Here is a 14,589-nt window from a genome sequence, read left to right as displayed (position 1 = left end):
TTAAAGCTGCACTTTGTGGGGGGGCCGCTGTTGCATACACCTAACTTCTCTCTCCCCTTTGTATTACAGACGGACGCTTCAGACAGAGGGCTGGGGGCCGTACTCGCGAGGTGGTGGAGGGAGAGGAGCCCGGTGCTGTACATTAGCCGGAAGCTCTCCCTGAGGGAGACTAAGTACAGCACCGTAGAGAAGGAGTGTCTGGCCATCAAGTGGGCGGTCCTCACCCTCCGATACTACCTGCTGGGGCGGGCCTTCACCCTCTGCTCGGATCATGCCCCACTGCAGTGGCTCCACCGCATGAAAGATACTAACGCCCGGATCACCTGTTGGTATCTGGCACTCCAGCCTTTTAAGTTCAAGGTGATCCACAGACCGGGGGTGCAGATGGCTGCCGCGGACTTCCTCTCCAGAAATGGGGGGGTGGTAGGCAGGCCGGATGACGCCCCGGCCTGAGTCGGGCGGTGGGGGTATGTGGCAGCGGGCGTGGTCAAGCGCCCGTCCGGAGAGAAAAGCGGTAAGGGCTCACACCTGAGCTAAATTATGTCTAACACCTGTGTCTAATTGCAGTAGTGTGAGGAGAGCGGGATAAAAAGCAGCAGCAACCGAGCCTCAGAGAGAGAGAACCCGACGCCAACACAAGAGAAAAGTTACACTGTATATAGTGACTGGTTGATAACAAGTAAAATTAAAAAGAATCCTACCTTTGAAGTCAACGCTGTTTCGTGTCTTCCTTAGTGGAAAAGCTTCACAGTGTGCTACTTACAAATATCTACAGCGCATTATTAAAAAGAAAACACTGAAACAACATTCTACTCTAAATATACATTTTTACACATTCCCTCAATAGGTATTTGGGTGTAAACGATTTTTAAACCACTTGGTCAAATATAGTGGAAATGTGTAGGAAGAGTACCGCCCTTGTGTCTGACAAGAAAAAAAAATACAAACAAAAATTAAAATGGACTTAAAACATTTCTTAACTGCATAAAAACATTCAGTCAAGCAAAATACTTCTGTAAAACAAAATATTTCATCCAGTTCCCTGTTTATCTTTACCCACTGACATTTTAAACTGGTGTATTAAGTAACAAAAAGTCGTACATGTAAATAATATTATGAGCTACGACTATATTAACCTGAGAGATGAAATAAAATGCTGCATGTTAAAAAACAAAGCAGCTGGTGTACATCTGGTATGTGCTTTCATAATCCTACATGCCAAAATCCACAAAGTGCTTAGTAGTTATAGTGGTTACATCATATGTGGCTGTAACAGACAACTAGTGTTAAACACATGACATACAAAGTTGGACTTTTAAAGGACCGTCATTCAGTCTTGAAAGTGAAAAACAAGATAGACCATTTGTACATTCTCTTACTGTATCCTCGTATACTTCTGAACTTTGACAGGAATAGACTGATAATTGGAATTTTATAGGAGTTAATCTTAAAAAAAAAAAAATTCACCCGAAAATTTAAATAGGGCATCCAAGGACATTTCATCTTTCCATAATGAATCAATTAATCATAAGAGTAAAAAGTAAAAAGTTGAAGGTGGTGGTGGCATAGTGGGTTAAAGCACTATACTGTTAAGCAGAAGGTTGCCGGTTTGATCCCCACAGCCACCACCATTGTGTCCTTGAGCAAAGCACTTAACTCCAGGTTGCTCTGGGGGGATTGTCCCTGTAATAAGGGCACTGTAAGTCGCTTTGGATAAAAGTGTCTGCCAAATACATAAATGTAAATGTTAGAGGGCAGACAAATAGACATCTCATGCCTCATACATTCACAAAGCATTGGGGTTCATCTTCTCTCTGAATGACATCCTCAGTTTGTTCCTGGGGGCCGGCGCTGGCAGCTGAAGATCCAGACTGGATGCAGTCTTGGGATTTTCTGACTCATCTCTCTTTTTGGGAGTGTAAGGGTGCTGATAGGGCTCGATCTGTCCAAGTGGTGCGTTTTTACGGGAGGACGTGTGGCTCTTCTGAAGCTGTTGAATGATGGCAGAGAATTTAGCATCCAGTGACGGGCGCCCTGTTCGAGGCCTCGCCCCCCTTGCAGTTCTCTTTCTCCTGATTGGACAAGACGCTGGTAGGTTGAATGAATGGTAATTTATCAGGAGGGGGTAGAGGGGATCTACTCTTCTTTTTAGTGCTCGTGGAGGGGCTCGGAACAGACTGATTGCTTTCTTTACCTGGTGACAGAAATTTTTTTTTACCACCATTGGCTGGGATCCTTCAAAAAGGGCTGCCCAATGAGGAGACTCTCTGTCCTCCTCCTGACAATGAGAAAGCACCCATCAGTTTCCTCAGTCTTGTCATGAATGATGTCAGTCAAGCTCTCAAACTTCCCAGGGGATCCAATGCCCGAATGGTACGATGAAACCGTTTAGCACTTTCAATTTTAAATAAGCTATTAAAGGATCACGCAATAATTAGAACATACTGTAATATTGCTACAAAATTTATAAACTCTGCAAAAGCACTTATGCCAGAATAAATTTAGTGTAGATATTATTTTAAGTTACTTTTCCTGTATATTAATGCCCAGCGAATGAAAAGTCATACATTTTATAAAGAGTGAATTATTTTTAAAGGGATAGTTCACCCAAAAACGAATATTCTCTCATCGTTTACTAAACCACATCTGTATGACTTCTTTTCTTCTGCAGAACACAAAGAATATTTAGAAGAATATCTTAGCTCAGAAGGTCCTCAAAATTCAAAACAGGTTCCAAAACTTTGAAGCTCCAAAAAGCACATAAATGCATCATAAAAGTGATCCATACAAGAGCACAACCCCTACTGGGCTGGTTTGCAAATATGATTTATTTATTGTTTTCCTTTTCTCAATCCCTCCCTTTTTTTTCAATTTCTTACCCCGTTCAGTTGTGGCAATACACAAAATGCAAATCACCCCAAAAAAAATAAAAAATGTGAACATGCATAAGAGGGTTTTGAAAGTATATTTATAGTAAAAAGACTTAAATATTGACCTTGATCACCCACACCTATCATATCACATCGGAAGTCACGGAGTTGTTTGGATTACTTTTATGGTGCCTTTATGTGCTTTGTGAGCTTCAAAGATTTGGAACCTGTTGACTTGTATTGTATGGACCTACAGAGCTGAAATATTCTTCTACAAATCTTTGTGTTCAGCAGAAGAAAGAAAGTCATACACATCAGGGATGGCATGAGGGGGAGTAATTGATGACAGTATACACATGTCTCAAGACGCATTTTAAAAAAGTTGAAATTTAAAATGCGACTTATGCACAAGATGTTAAAAAAAAAGTCAGATGTGGCGCAATGGAAAAAGATGTCCTTCTAGTGCATGTTTACATAGAAAAATAAATAAAATAAATCTGCAAACGGTGTATGAACGGCTCCTAAGTTAATGAATGTAATAGTAATGTGTAAGTTTAGAGTCTTTTTCCCAATTTGACAGTTTCAATCAGACCACAGTAAATCAAACTAATACAAGTCATTCTTACATCACTTGAAGTCATGATATAATGTCCATTTACAGTATATTCATTACTCACTCAGATCTTTATAAATAGAGTCAGCTTGTTTCGTGAGAAAGAGTGGGGGTTTTCGCTGTGAAAGAACCTCAATTTCCATGAGCTTGGCGCACGTATGTCACCACTGACCTAATGTATGGGTTAATATTAATAGAGTCATCAACAAATATAAACACAAAGTTACTTTTACATAACGCATACAGATACCCTTCTCTCTTTTTCTACTAGATGTCAGTTGAACTCACTCTGGTCACATCAACCACTCCTGCAAGACATCAGGAGATTCAGCATTAAAGACATGACTGGCAGAGTCTCTTTTCCAGGGTTTATCAGGCTCAGCCTAGACCCAGATTTCTGGTTGTCCTTGTCTACCACACAGATACGGGTATCTTGCAGAAAGAGACATTTCAAATCTTGGAACTGCATGCCTTACAATGGGTCCCACATTCTAAGTTATAAACAGGATATCATTTTTTGCCTTATTATCACCTTTATCAATAGCCAGGAAATGATAGGGAGAAGATAACATGTTTTTTTTATGTAACAGTAAAATCACTCACACACACACACACACACACACACACACACACACGCGCACCCACACACACGCGCACCCACACACGCGCGCACCCACACACACACACACACATTTGTTGTGCGTGAAAATCCCAGGAGTTCAGCAGTTACAGTTACTCAAACCAGCCCGTCTGGAACCAACAATCATGGCATGGTCCAAATCACTGAGATCAATTTTTTTCCCCATTCTGATGGTTGATGTGAACATTAACTGAAGCTCCTGATCCATATCTGCATGATTTTATGCACTGCACTGGCAGTGTGATGTGACTGCTGCCACACGATTGGCTGATTAGATCATCGCATGTCTGATTGTTGGTGACAGACGGGCTGGTTTGAGTATTTCTGTAATTGCTGATCTTCTGGGATTTTCACACACAACAGTCCCTAGAGTTTACTCTGAATGGTGCCATAAACAAAAAACATCCAGTGAGGGGCAGTTCTGTGGACAGAAATTAATTGTTGATGAGAGAGATCAACAGATAATGGCCAGACTGGTCTACAGTAACTCGGATAACCACTCTGTACAATTGTGGTGAGAATATTTGGTGGCACGAGGAGGACCTACACAATATTAGACAGGTGGTTTTAATGTTGTGGCTGATCGTTGTGTATATACACAGTATATACAGTATATATTGTAGTATATAGAAAAGTGGGGGGCTTGCCCATGCCTTTTATTTGTTTAATTTATTTTAGCCAGTCATAAACAAAAACATGTGGTTCAATGGATAGGAATCTAATTAATTTTATACATGCTAAGATTTCTAGTTTTCATTTTAGTTAACTGAAAAAACTGGTCCAAGTACTTCTTACCTTATTTACGGGGATAATGTTGCTGGGCTCCACTTTGGCCTGAATCTCCTCAGGAGAGTAATAGCATGAAAGCAGTCCAGCCTTTAGTACACAGTACAGCTTACAGCATCGATGCAAACCCTCAATGCTTTGCTAAAAACACAGTATTCAAATATCTGGTTACATGACAACACTGCATAATCTTTTTACAAATATTAATATGAATCCTTATAATAAAAGATTCTTCCAAGAAAAAGTGCTGAAGCAGTACTTCATTACTGTAGTTGCATTCTTGTACACAGAAGTGTAAGTGTAACTGTTGGCTCAGGTAACCACTCATCATATCTTGAGTAATGCAGTTAGGCTGTGCCACCAGCTGGCTGCCATGATGAAGCTTCCACTAAACAATCAATGGCAGAGGTCAAACAATAAAGGTACGGATCACTATGCTACACGATTAAACCGATTACTTTTATGCTGCCTTTATGTGCTTTTTGGAGCTTCAAAGTTTTGGTCACCATTTACTTGCATTGTATGGACCTACAGAGCTGAGACATTCTTCTAAAAAATCTTTGTGTTCTGCAGGAGAAAGACAGTCATACACATCTGGGATGGCATGAGGGTGAGTAAATGATGAGAGAATTTTCATTTTTGGGTGAACTGTTCCTTTAAGTATTATTTCACTTAAAAATGTATACTCGGTCACCATTTACTAACACGTACGTCATTACAAACCTGCATGTCTTTATTTCTTACATGGAACTTATAGGAGATAAATGTACTGGCTACTTTTAATTTTTTTCATATATTGAAGTGAAATGGGATCCAGGCCCCAAAATAACCAAAATGAACTAATTGTCCATATGACTCTTGCACTGTATTCCAAGTCTTCTGGAGCTTTATGTGAGGAACAGACACAAAATGTGAGTCGTTATCGACTTAAAAGTTAGATTAATTCCTCACACAAAGCTGTAGTATGTCTTCAGAAGACTTGGAATACAGAGCAAGAGTCATATGGACATTTATGGTGCTTTTTATCATTTTTGAGCACGACAACCCCGATTCCCATTGACCTTGATTATATGGAAATAAGTGGCCAGTACATTGCTCAACATCTTTCCTTTGGTGTTCCACAAAAAAAAAAAAAAAAAAAAAAAGATATACAGGCTTGGAATGACAATAGTGTGTGAATGATGATAGAATTGTCATTTTTGGGTGAACTATTCTTTTAATGTCACTGGACTGCCCTTACCATTCTGCATGATTATGAGAGAATGAGACTGGAACGAGCCCTCCGCCTGCTCTAAACTCAATGTTGTGTATGCCTTCAATGAGTAGTGTGCACCTCTACCAACAACATAACAATATAGGTAATTAGAGAACAATCACATAGTGGAAAAACAGCATAATGCAAAATTTTTTTTTTTTTTCACAACATCAACAAGATCAACTGCAATGCTAATAAATGTATTATTCGTCCATGCATACTGTGGTATTGGGTTGGACTGGAGGAAAGTATCTGGGTCTCCTCCATCCAGAAGAGGGCAAAGTTTCCTGCATGAAGATCTGCCAAAAGAGGAGCGGAACTTACTGGCCAGTTTTTTTGTAGTATTGTCAAAGGTTGCCTCCTCCTCTAGTCCACAGGAATAAAGCTCCAATGTTAGTTCAAAGTCCGGCTTAGCCTCAGAGCTGTTCAAGATATTAAGAAGAATCTCTCAGACATTCAGCAATGCAATCAGGCAGTTTTCACTTTATTTAAAATTTTACCAAGCTGCAAATGCTGAGTGCACAAAGTGTCCAACATTCCACACTCCATTTTGATGGTAAAAAAAGTGCATCATCCGTGTACTTGTACTACATTTCTTTTTGTTGCATTTTTCAGTGTATCCATATGGCTTGCACTACTTTCACTTGAAAATGACGTAAAATAGTGCAGAAGTGTGCTGTTTGGATATCTATTCATCCATCCATCCATTACTTTTGCTTATCTGTCTGACTGATGGGCCTGGGTAGCTCAGCGAGTATTGACGATGACTACAACTCCTGGGGTCGTGAGTTTGAATCCGGTGTGTTGAGTGACTCCAGCCAGGTCTCCTAAGCAACAAAATTGGCCCGATTGCTAGGGAGGGTAGAGGCACATGGTGTAACATCGCCATGGACATGATTAGTGGTTCTCACTCTCAATGGGGTGCGTGGAAAGTTGTGCCCGGATCTCGGAGAGTAGCATGAGCCTCAACATGCTGTGAGTCTCCGCAGTGTCATGCACTACGAGCCATGTAATAAGATGTGCGGATTGACTCTAAGAAGTGGAGGCAACTGAGACTTGTCCTCTGCCACCCGGATTGAGGGGAGTAACCGCGCCACCACGAGGACCTAATAAGTAGTTGGAATTGGGAATTCCAAATTGGGAGAAAAGGGGGAAAAAATTTAATAAATAAAAAACCTTTTAAACTATTTATTAACTGTCCGGCCAGTTTTTTTCAAGCCAACATGAAAAATTTGTATTGAAAAAATTTACGTATCTAGTTATTTTTGCAATTCCGTATGGTGAAGCTAATAGTGTAGAAATTACACACTTCAACTTTAAAGATGGATTTCATTTACAAAAGACATTCTTATATTAACAGCCCACTAAATATGGACATCAATTGAAATGCATGTTTTAAGCATTACTTTCATAACATCCAAAAAGGAGAGTGCAAGATAATGTGCTTTACATTTTTACTTTCTCCCTTTGCTGTTGAAATGTTCTGAATCTTTCCAAAACAATGGAATCCGCAGGCCTGATTAAGCAAAAGAAAGGGTAAAAGATGACATGATCCAAAATTAAATGAAAAATAAATCACACACTGACATGAAAGAAAAAAGATCTACAATGACTACAAAGATCTATCTCCTCACCAGATATGGCAACCTTCCCCTTACAAGGAATTTGATCCTGAGAGTCTGAGGGCCTGTAAGGAAAAAAAATGGCCATGTGTATTATATTGTATGCAAGTCTAAAAACATTTTACATTAAGATGATAAAATCATTTCCCACAAAATATTGCCAGTAAAAAGAACAGATGCAAATGCTATCTAACCTTCTGATGCGGCTGTGCTGATGATGCAATTTGCATCACACATGATGTGCGCCTTTAACCTCCAGTGTGCGGTCTGCACTAGTTTCCAAACAGTGCGAAATGAACATTATTTTCATCCTAACTCCACATAAAGCCTCTAAAAGCAAAATTTTCCATCTTTTGAATGCACCCATTGACTCTCAATATGATAATGCACAGTCAATATAGGATTTCTAATGGAAAATATCCCTATTGTCCTCGTCTGTGGTCATTGTGTTTAACTGCATGCCACTTCACAGTAAAACTATGACATTTTCAAAATGGCATATTGGATGAAACTAGAGACTCTTGTTTTAGACTCAAACAGGTTTCAAGGTAAAAACTTAATGTGTCAAAGGTTTAAGCCTTTAATGATAGCCCAGATCATCCTGAACTGAGATCAGTTGGTTTAAATTAAATTATACATAGCGTATACAAAAACAATGAATGAAATTTCACACGGTTCGGTTTGTATCATGGTTTTAGGGTCACGGTTTCAGTAAGGTATTTGCTAAGTTCAGAAGAAAAAAATATATTACTTCTAAATCCAAATTAAGAATACCGTATTTGGTAACAAACACTTCAACAGGTTCTCTTACGAGAGGTTCTCTCGTATTGCGTAAGCTAGCTTACGCTACGGGAAAGATTCATTTTTTCTGAGATATTGAAGCCAAAAAATTATCCTTAATTTTTGTATCCATTGTCAACGCAGTGCGGCAGCTGCAGACCTTGAGCGGGCTAGCTAGCGAGCTCATAGGTTGCTCTGTGGCAACTGCTGCAGCCTATAGACGAGCTTGGGCGAACTCGCATCCAATGAGAGGCGTCCGCGCGCTCACTGCATCAAAGCCCGCCAAAATGGCCGTGACTAGAGTGCATATAAGCGTAGTTCGTAGGCTGGAACCCTGATTTTCATCTCTTCAGCGAAGCTCTTCGCATCGCTGACCTGGAAGCCGCGTCGCCGTTCGAGGGGCATCAAGCAAGCGTGGACAGCGCTAGAAGAAGCCGGCCGTCTCAGCCACCTTCAGCCATCCTGCGAGCTACGCCATCCGACGACGTATCCTTTTATTCAGCAAGCTAGTTCTCACGAACTATTCACAAAAGAGTACGAGCGTCTTTTTCAAGATGCCTCGCTCCACTTGCGCCTCATGTCGCCCTTCTCAGCACAGGAGACCGCCACATCATCTGCGCTCTCTGCCTGGGACTGGGGCACGCAGAGCTCGCCCTCACTGAGGGCGGATCGCGATTCTGCGAGGAGCTACCGATGTCGACCCTGCGGGCTCGACTCGAAGCGCTCAAAGCAGAAACCGCCGCGCCGCCTTACCTTCAGCCGCGCAGGAAGAAGCGCCGCTCACAAAGGCTGCCGGAAACTGTGGTTGAAGCGACTGCCTCGCCGGAGCCTCTCCCCCGAGCATCGCTTTCACCCTCCCCGCCCCCCCGGGATGCGCAGTTGCCGCTGAGCGGCCGCACTGCTGCCATCTCGGATGACGAGGCGGACGATAAGGGCCGCTGTTCCATCATGGCTTCGGACAGCGAGGAGTGGTCAGGCTCCCAAGCCTCCTCCTCGGCCCAGGAATCCAGCAGGACCTGCGCCGGAGTCGAAGGGGAGTTAACACGCCTCCTCACACAGGCCGTCGACCGCCTCGGGCTCGAGTGGTCACCGCCCCTGAGCAGGCACCCAACAGACTTCGATGGCTGCTTTCTTCAAAGCCATCGCCGCTCTAGACCCGCGGCCGGGCCGCTCCCTTCCTGCCGGAATTACATACGGAGCTTGCAAAGTCGTGGAATGCTCCTTTTTCAGCCAGGACCCGTTCCCACGTCTCCACCTCTCTCGCGTCGGTGGGCGGCGCCACTGAGAGAGGCTACTCCTCCATCCCCCGGTCGAGGACTTCGGTAGCAGCACACCTTTGTCCGCCCTCTGCGAGATGGCGTTCCAAGCCTGTGCTCCCGTCTAAGGCCTGCAGAGCGACTTCCTCCTATGTTGGCCGCGCCTATTCCGCCGCCGGCCAAGCGCATCTGCTCTGCACTCAATGGCCGTTTTACAGATCCTACAAGCAGACCTTCTTCGGAAGTGGGATGAAAAAGGCAGGCACCCAGAGGCTGTTACTGATCTCTGGCGCGACAGACCTCGCCCTTCGGCTACCAAAGCTGCAGCCCAAGCTCTAGGGAAGTGCATGGCCTCGCTGACTGTGACCGAGAGACACTTATGACTAACACTAGCCGACATGGGAGAAGCAGAGCTCCACGTTCCTCAACGCACCGCTCTCTCCGAGCGGTCTCTTCGGCTCCGCGGTGAGTGGCATTGTTGACCGCTTCTCAGAAGTCCAGAAAGCCACCCAAGCCATGAACCTCTTCCTGCCGCGTCGCGCTAGCTCCTCTGCAGGCCGCTCACGTGATCAGCCTCCTGCACGAGCCTCTTCACAGCGCCCAGTTCAACAAACTCAGACTTCTCAGCGTCGACAGGGCGGCCGCCCTCGTCAGCGCTCAGACAGCCGCCGCAGACCGCCGCCCCAGCGGGCCTCGATTTAAGGTAGCGCTGAAACCAGAGCAACCGAAGTCTTCCTAACTTTGTTGAACAAGCGGCGGCTCAGTCCTGCCGCGGCGGACCACCGTCAAAGCTTTGCCCCTGTCAGTCCCCTTCTCTCAGGCTACTACAGTGGTGAATTTAGCAGCCAACAAGCCGGTGACACTGCCCGCTTGCCTGCACTCAAACGCCGTTTTCACCCAAATAAATCTTGTAAAGAGCAAACATGTCTTATGTGTAGAAAAAGTGCCCACAACCCAGTGTTAGCCCCTACACACAAGCATAACACATCCCGATGCCACTATCAGAGCACGCTCTCATAAAGCGATTCACGAACCGCTCGAGCGTCAGAGTCAATGAAAGCGCCCACAAATGCGTCTTGGCGCCCATTCTCTGCCCGCTCTGTCACACGACCAGCCCTATGTGTAGAAAATGTGCCCACAATCCAGTGTTCACTTCTGCACACAAGCACTGCATGTCTCGTGTCCCCACCAGAGCACGCTCACATAAAGCGGTTACTGAACCGCTCAAGCGTCAGAGTCAATGAAAGCCCACAAATGCGTCTGTGCGCCCATTCTCTGCCCACTCTGTTACACGGCCAGCAACCATTCCTCTGTGTGTAAGTCCCGTGCCCATGACTATGCTTACGCATCACGTAACAGATGTGACTCTTTCCCCATTCATTCCAATCGGAAGTCACTCACAAAACAGCCTGTTCATGCTGTCTGCGAGCAATCATGCATGAACACACTAAACGTGCTCACACATTTTGTTCAGCTCTGTGTGCGGCAATCAGAGCCGAATTGGCCATTCACCCTCTAGCGTTACGCTTCAAAGCGTGGGAAGCTATTCCAGGGATATCCAAGTGGGTGTTAAGCACAATACAACAGGGCTATTTTCTACAGTTCGATCGCCGCCCCTCGCTTCAGAGCTGGCTCGAAACCACTGTGAACACGGAAGCTTAGCGTGCATGCTTCGTTCAGAAATAACAAGCCTTCTGTGCAAAAGGGCCATAGAAAAAGTGCCACCCTCTCTGAACGAGTCGGGCTTTACAGCCGTTATTTTCTTGTTCCCAAGAAAGATGGCGACCTCAGACCCATATTAGATCTCAGGGTTTTGAACAAGGTGCTTGCAAAAGACCGTTCAAAATGCTTACAATCAGGAAACTCCTCGCGCATGTGCGCCAGGGGACTGGTTTATTTCTCTTGATCTGAAAGATGCATACTTTCAGATTCAGATAAATCCCGTCACAGGCCATTCTTGAGATTAGCCGTCGACGGCCAGGTTTATCGATACACCGTCCTTCCGTTCGGCCTGTTCTTAGCACCCGTACTTTCACGAAGTGCATGGATGCGGCGCTCGCACCCCTGCGGAGTCAGGGTTTGCGAATTCTGAACTATTTGGACGACTGGCTGATTATGGCTCAGTCACATATGGAGCTTCTGTCTCACAGAGCAGTTCTCCTCAGCCATCTGAACAGTTTGGGTCTTGCAGTCAATTGGACCAAGAGCTCACTACAGCCCAGTCAGACCATTTCCTTCCTGGGAATAGAACTAGACTCCGTGGCAATGACGGCTACGCTTATCTACACAGCGCGCACGCCGTGTTCAGCGACTAGCGCATCTTTTCAGATGAACAGCCTCACGCCTCTGAAGAAATTCCAGAAAGTGCTAGGTTACATGGCCTCAGCTGCAGCAGTACTTCAGCTGGGTTTACTGCACATCGCCCGCTTCAGCATTGGCTAAACACCACGCGTCTCGCCGGGCTTGGGCCACTGAGCCGCCAGCCCATCAAGGTGACTCAGACCTGTATATCAGCTCTGCAGCCCTGGACAGTGGCCGAATGGTATCAGCGGGGAGTGACAATGGGAGCTGTATCTCGCCGAAAAGTCATCTCGACAGACGGCGTCCAACACGGGTTGGAGCGCGGTCTCGCGAGGGCTCTCCGGTTTTCGGCCTATGGTCAGTTCAGGAAAAGCTCCTTCACATAAATTGTCTGGAAATGATAGCGGTCGAGTGCGCGCTCGTGCGCTTTCTCCGGTCATTCAGGGTCACCACGTCCTGGTCCGTTCGGACAACAGATCTGTGGTATCCTACCTAAACCGTCAGGGCGGTGTCAGATCCAGGAACCTCTTCCATCTGACAAAACAAATACTGAGTTTGTCCCAGTGCCACCTGCGCTCGCTGAGGGCGACGCGCGTGCCAGGCCACCTGAGCGACGGCCCGGACAGACTGTCCAGAGACAATATTCCCCAGGGGAATGGTCCCTGCACGCTCAAACAGTCCAGACGTTATGGCACCTATTCGGCAGAGCAGAGATAGACCTCTTTGCGTCCAAAGAGAACTCTCACTGCCCAATATTTTTCTCGAGCGAGGGCAGCTGGCCCAGGACTGGCCCAGACGCCCTCCCGTCTCGCTATTGCCACAGGTAATGCAGAGGATCAGGAAGCGCGTCACTCGGTGCTCCTCATAGCCCGCGTTGGGAGAATCAGACATGGTTCCCGGAGCTTACGCAGCTGTCACTGACAGCGCCGTGGCCCATCCCAGTGAGAGCAGATCTCCTCTCTCAAGCTCGCGGCACAATCTGGCATCCCCACCCAGAGCTGGGCTGCATGCGTGGGTGATCAGCGACTACCAGTCGCTCTGCCAGAAGGAGTAATAAACACCATCATACACGCTAGAGCCCCTTCCACGAGAAGACTCTATGCGTCAAAATGGTCTGTGTTCTCAAAATGGTGCACCGACAGAGACCTGGACCCGCGGACATGTGGGGTGTCATCGCTGCTCGTATTTCTACAAGAGCTGCTGGATAAGGGCAGATCCCCATCCATGCTCAAAGTGTATGTGGCGGCCGTTGCGGCGTTCAGCTGAACCCTGCACGGCCAGTCATGGGGTAAAAGCGAGCTGGTCATCCGCTTCCTCAGGGGAGCTAGAAGGATGAACCCCGCGCCCCCATCGGTTCCTATCTGGGATCTTTCTATAGTTCTCGAAACTATGAAAGCCCCCCTTTCGAACCACTTCAATCCGTGGATTTGAAATACCTTTCACTCAAAACCGTTTTTCTGACTGCCCTGTCATCAGTCAAGCGTGTGGGGAGACCTTCACGCGCTGTCTGTCAGCGCTGCGTGTCTTGAGTTTGGACCAAGTGACTCCAAGGTCATTTTAAAGCCTAGACACGGCTATGTTCCCAAGGTGATCGGTACTCCTTTCAGAGCACAGGTCATTTCCCTATCGGCGCTGCCAGCATCCGATAGCTGACGCGACGCCAATCTCCTTTGCCCGGTCAGAGCACTGAGATTGTATACTGCGCGCTCGCTGCTTTCAGATGCTCCGAGCAGCTTTTCGTTTAGTTCGAGGGCGCACCAAAGGTCTCGCCGCCACGAAACAGACACTATCTAGATGGATAGTGGACGCTATTGCTGCTGCATACGCGTCAAAAGACCTGCCATGCCCGTTGGGCATTAGGGCTCACTCCACTAGAGGCATGGCATCCTCGTGGGCATGGTCTAGCGAGATTTCCATTCACGACATATGTGTGGCAGCGGGATGGACTTCCCCCTCCACCTTTGTCAGATTTTACAATATGGAAGTGCCCGCTCTGCAGGCAAAACTACTAGCGGTTTAATACGCTACAGCTCCCCTGGTGAGCTGCACTGATGGGACACATTCCACACAGACCGGCACCGCCGCTCTGTCGTTCCCTTCCCACTATGTGCTTATGTATTACACAATCAATGACCCGCATTCTTGCCGGCCAATTATTATTTCCCCACTCATAAGGGCTCCCCCGGGTCCCCCCTTAATTCCCTAGGGCTCATACAGTGGATGCTTGGCGCGCACGGCGTTGACAATGGGTCCCCGCAGCGTAAGCTAGCTCGTAAGAGAACGTATCGGTTACCTAACGTAACCTCGGTTCTCTCTAGATGAGGGAACGAGTATTGCGTAGCCGGCCGTGCTCGCGCCACGAGCGACTTTTCGCTTCAGTCAATGAAAACCAGGGTTCCAGCCTACGAACTACGCTTATATGCACTCTAGTCACGCCCATTTTGGCGGGCTTTGATGCAGTGAGCG

General features: G+C 46.2%; 1 pseudogene; it reads right to left on the bottom strand.

The window, feature by feature from the left end:
• Positions 1 to 1,786: 1,786 nt before the first annotated feature.
• Positions 1,787 to 6,713, bottom strand: LOC127662691 (rhotekin-2-like; annotated as a pseudogene).
• Positions 6,714 to 14,589: the final 7,876 nt, after the last annotated feature.

The sequence above is a fragment of the Xyrauchen texanus genome, chromosome 22 (genome assembly GCF_025860055.1).
Source record: "Xyrauchen texanus isolate HMW12.3.18 chromosome 22, RBS_HiC_50CHRs, whole genome shotgun sequence".
NCBI classification, from domain to species: Eukaryota; Metazoa; Chordata; class Actinopteri; order Cypriniformes; family Catostomidae; genus Xyrauchen; species Xyrauchen texanus.
This window is presented reverse-complemented; position numbering and strand designations above follow the sequence as displayed.